Genomic DNA, 5,883 nt, shown 5'->3' with positions numbered 1-5,883 from the left:
ACACACACACACACACACACACACACACACACACACACACACACACAAACATAAACATACTCTCTCTCCCAGCCACACACACTCTCTTTACACCCCTCTCTCTCTCTCACACACACACACACACACACACGCACACACGCACACTCTCTCTCTCCCACCCCTCACGCATATACACACACTCTTTCTCCCTCCCTCCCCCCTCACACACACACACATACACACACACACACACACGCACACACTCTCTCACTGCCTCAGACACACACATGCGTGCTCGCCCTCACACACATATATGAATCTATGGGTGAATTTGTATTTGCAGATACATTTTATTTTGTTCAAAAAGCCGACAATTTATAGTTAGTCAGTTAATATGGCATTTTACAAATTCCTACTTTACAAATATAACTAGTCTGACTCCAGAGTAAAGCCGAAACAGGTTTTAAACAAGGTCTCACACCTAACATGCATTGTCTGACCTAAAATGTCACCTCTTCTTTACACTGATAGCAGCTTTGGTTCTCTCAGGACCATGACTTGAAAGGAATTCGGGCATTTACACATGTATATTAATCAATTAAAACATTCTAACTGATTAAAGACGTAAAGTTTTCAAGAAGATTTGTAGCTCAGGTATGGATAAGGCTATACACACGCTCTCTGAGCTGGTGGGTTTGGTTGCAAATGTTTTGTCACCCTGCGAGGTATTATCGTCAGTACACCTCCAGTGAAGTGTCGTTGTTCTGTCCCGCTTGTTATCTATATGCCTCCGTTGACTTCAGGAAGTAAGGCAGAGGGCACACCCCATCTACATCAATGGTGCTGAGGTGGAGATGGTCGAGAACGCCAAGTTCCTAGGAGAGATGATCATCAACAATCTGTCCTCATTCACCCACGTTGATGCTACGGTCAAGAAGGCACAACAATGCCTCTATCTCCTCAAGGGGCTAAAGCAATTCTGAATGTCCATAAAGACTCTTACCAATTTTTATAGATGCACCATAAAAAACTATCTCTCTGGATGTATCACAGCCTGGTATGGCAACTGCTCTGCCCAGGATCGTAAGAAATTACAAAGCGTTGTGAACACAGCGCAGTCCATCACACAAGCTAACCTTCCATCCATTGACTCCATCTATACTTTTCACTTCCTCAGGAAGGCAGCCAACATCATCAAAGATCCTTCCCACCTTGGTTATAATCTCTTCCAACCTCTTCCATCAGGCAGAAGACATTGAGGCTTAAACACACACACCAACAGGTTCAAGAACAGCTTCTTCCCTGCTGTTATTAGACTGCTGAATGGACCTCTCTAATTTCAAATCTAATGTTGATCTTGCTCCTTGTGCACCTTCTCTGCAGCTGTGACATTGTATTCCCCACTCTGTTCTAGTATCCTTATGCACTTTGTATGGTATGATCTGCCTGTACTACACACAAAACAAAACTTTTCATGTAGGTACATGTGACAATGAAAAATCAAATCAAAACATGTTTCTATGTCTCTAGAAAGACTCAGAGGATCGTGTAAAGAAGCATAAGAGCATTTGGGGAGGTGGTGGCCTAATGGTATTATTGCTGTGGCCCAGATAACGTTCTGGGGACCCATACTCGAATCATGCCATGGCAGATGGTGGAATTTGAATTTAATAATTATCTGTAATTAAGAATTCAATGATGACCATAAATCCATTTCTAATTGTCAGGAAAAACCCATCTGGTTCACTGATGTCCTTTAGGGAAGGAAACTGCCATCCTTACCTGGTCTGGCCTACATGTGATTCCAGCGATGTGGGGATTGACACTTAACTGCCCTCTGGGCAATTAGGGATGGACAATAAGTGCTGCCTAGCCAGTGACACCCTTATCCCATGAATGAATTTAAAAAGAGTGAAAATGAAAGAACAGGCAAATAAACATTCAGCAACTTGAACATTTCAAATGACAGATGAAGTATTTACAAGATGAACCTCTAAAAGTGAAATTCTGACAGCGGTCCATATAAAATAGTTGGGACAATTAGTAGGAGCCTGTGTAAAATGATTTCTCTGTTAGATACTCCTGATTGTCGGAAGAAGAATTGGTTAAGACTCATAAACATGTTGAAAAGGAGAAGAGGATTAGGTGCAGCAAGGGTATCAAGTAGGAAGAGTAGTGGAAGATGACTGAGATGCTAAGAGTGTTGGTACTTAAAGTTAACAAGTGACTAGGAGCAACATTCCCTGTATTTTTTTCTGCTGGGATTTGTGGACGGGTGCCGTTTCTGGAAGTGGAAGCAAATGCACAGCTTGCCAATTAGAATTGAATAAATGGGATATTAGCAACATGGTAACAAAACTGATTGTAGGATAGGAAACAAAGAATGATGGTTAGTGGATATTTTATCAAGCTGGAATAAGACTTGTAGTATATATCCCCAGATATCTGTTTAATTATTTTTATTCTTTATTCAAAGGAACGAGGGTGTCGTTGGCTAGGCCAGCATTTATTAACCCTCCTTAATTTCCCTACAGAAGGACCTTGACCTGCTTCAGTCATTGAATATAGGAATACCAACCATGCATTTAGGAAGGGAGTTTTAGGATTTGGGCCCAGCATCAAGGAAGGAACAATGATATATTTCCAAGTCAGGATGGCATCTTGCAGGGGAACTTGCAGGTGGTGATGTTCCCAAGTATCTGCTTTTGTTCTTCGAGTTGGTAGAAGTCACAGTTTAATAGGTGCCATGTAAGAAGTGCAGTGAGTTATTGCTGTGCAGCTTGTAGATAGTACTCGCTGCCACTCCTGAGCGTTAGTGGTGGAGGAGTCCAAAGCTTGTTCAATTGGTGTCAATCAATTGCTTTGTCCTGGATGGTATTAATCTTCTTGAGTGTTGTTGGTGTAGCATTTATCCAGGCAAGTGGGGCATATTCCATCACACTCCTCACTTGTGCCTTGTAGATGGTGGCCAGACTTTGGGGAGACGAAAGTTGAGTTACTCATCACAGCCTCTGACCTGCTCTTGTAGGCGCTATATTTACATTGTGAGTCCAGGTGAGTTTCTGGACAGTGGTAACCCTCAGGATATTGGTAGTGGGGTATTCAGTGATGATAATGCCATTGAAAATCAAGGGGAGAGGGTTGGATTCTCGAATTGGTCATTTTCTGTCTAGTGCCTGTATGCCATCAATGTGACTTGTCACTTGTCAGCCCAAACATGGACACTGTCAGGTTTTATCACATATGGTCATGGACTGCTTCAGTATATCAGGAGTTGTGAATGGTGCTGAACATTGTGCAATCATCAGTGAACATCCCCACTTCTGACCTTATGATGGAGAGAACGTCATTGATGAGTCAGTTGGGGATGGTTGGGCTTAGGACACTATCCTGAGGAAGTGACGTCCTGGAGCTGAGATTATTGACCTTGAACAAACACAACCATCTTTCGTTGTATTGGGGTGATTACAATCAGCGGAGAATTTTCTCCATGATTTTTATTGACTCCAGTTTTTCCAGGACTCCTTGGTGACAATTCCCAGCTGAATGCTGCCTTGATGTTAAGAGCAGTCACCATCACTCAACTGGGAGTTCAGCTCTTCTGTCCATGTTTGAAACAAGGCTGTAATGAGGTCAGGAGCTGAGTGGTCTTGCTTTTGAGACCTCGTTTTACCTGATGTTTTATATAATTAAGATCTAGATCATTTTGTGCAGGCGATAGTTCCCAAGTTTGCAGACGATACCAAAATTAGAAACATTTTAAACTGTGCGGAGTGCTGAAAAGAACTTCAAAAGGACGTTGACGATTGGTGGAATGTGCCGATAGGTGGCAGAGGAAATTAGTGCAGAGTAGGATATGGTGATACACTTTGATAAAAAAGAAAGCACGGAGAGACAGTATAAAACAAAAGGGGCTGCCTTAAAGGTTGTGCTGAAGCAGAATGTACATATACATAAGTCACTAAGTGTGGCAAGACAGGTAGGGCGAACAATTAATAAAGTTGCAGTGTCCTAAGCTTTAATAAAGGAAGACTAAAGTACAGTAGCATGGAGATTATGCCGAACCTGTATAAAACACTAGTTAGATCCCAGCAGGAGTATTTTGAACAATTCTAGTGGGCCACAGGTATAGAGAGAATGTGAATGCATTAGAGAGTCTGCAGAGGAGGTTATGAGAAAGTTCCCCGGATCAGAAACATCCATTATAAAACTAGTTTGGAGATACTGGGACAGTTTTCCATGGAGACGAGAAGGCCGAGAGGAGGTTTGATAGAAGTTTTCTAAGTCATCAGGTGTCTGGACAGAGTGGATTGGGAGAAACTGTCCCCGCTCATAAAAGGCTTAAAAATGAAATGGCAAAGATACAAAGTAAGCTGGAAAAAAAGCAAATGTGATGTGAGAAAGAAAAGTTTGACAGGGAGTGAGTGCTTAGGGTCTGGAATGCACTGCCTGGAAGTGTGATGGAGGTGCGGTCAATTGAGGAATTCAAGAGGGCACTGAGTGATTAAATTGAAACAATATTCAAGGTTATGAGGAAAAAGCAGGAGAATGGCAGGGTGCTCATTCAGAGAACCAGTGTAATAAGACCATAAGACATAGGACCTGAATTAGGTCATTTATCCCCTTCAAACAAAGGGAGAACAAAAGAGAAGTACAGCACAGGAATAGACCCTTTGGCCCTCCAAGCCTGTGTCGATCATCATGCACTGATTAAACTAAAAAGCCAACCTTCTGCTCTTATTTGGTCCGTATCCCTCTATTCCCTCCCTATTCATGTATCCATCCAGATGCCTCTTCAATGTCGCCAATGTGCCTGCTTCCACCAGCTCCTCTGGCAGTGCATTCCAGGCTCCTACACTCAGCTTGAAAAACTTCCCTCACATATCTCCCTTAAACTTTCCCTCTCTCACCTTGAACCTGTGCCCCCTTGTAATTGAAACTTCAACCCTGGGAAAAAGCCTCTGACTATCCACCTTATCTATGCCTCTAATAATTTTGTAGACCTCTATCAGGTCTCCCTTCAGCCGCCGTCTTTCCAGTGAAAACAATCTTAGTCTTTTTAACCTTTCCTCATAGCCAATGCCCTCGAGACTGGACAACATCCTGGTGAACTTCTCTGCACTCTCTCCAAAGCTTCCACGTCTTTCTGGTAAAGTGGCGACCAATCCTCAATACTCCAAATGTAGCCTAACAAGGGTTTATATAACTGCAACATGTTTTGTCAACTCTTGTATTCCATGCCTGGCCAATGAAGGCAAGCATGCCATGTGCCTTCTTAATCACTTTGGCCACCTGTGTTGCCACTTTTAGGGAACTGTGGACCTGCATGTCCAGATCTGTCTGTATGTTAATGTTCCTAAAGGTTCTGCCATTAACAGTATAATTCACACCTAAATTTGATCCTCCAAAATGCATCACCTCGCATTCATCTGGATTAAACTCCATTTGCCATTTCTGCGCCCAAGTTGCCAATCCTGTTGTATCCTTTCACAATCGAAGACACTATCAGCAATTCCACCAATCTTCATATCACCTGTAAACTTACTAATCAGACAACCCACATTTTCCTCCAGATCATTTATATATACTACAAACAACAGAGGACCTAGGACTGGTCCCTGTGGAATACCACTAGTTACTGGTCTCCACTACCCTCTGTCTTCTATGACCAAGACACTTTTGTATCCATCTAGCCAGCCCACCCTGAATCCCATGTGATTTTAGTTTTTGTACCAATCTGCTATGTGGGACTTTATCAAATGCCTTACTAAAGTCCATATAAACTAGATCCACAGCCCTTCCCTCATCAATTATCTTTGTCACCTCTTCAAAAAATTCAATCAGGTTGGTGAGACATGACCTTCCCCATATGAAACCATGCTGCGTGCTGCTAACCAGTCCATT

This window comes from Rhincodon typus, chromosome 31, assembly GCF_021869965.1.
Source record: "Rhincodon typus isolate 14 chromosome 31, sRhiTyp1.1, whole genome shotgun sequence".
Lineage (NCBI taxonomy): Eukaryota > Metazoa > Chordata > Chondrichthyes > Orectolobiformes > Rhincodontidae > Rhincodon > Rhincodon typus.
This window is presented reverse-complemented; position numbering follows the sequence as displayed.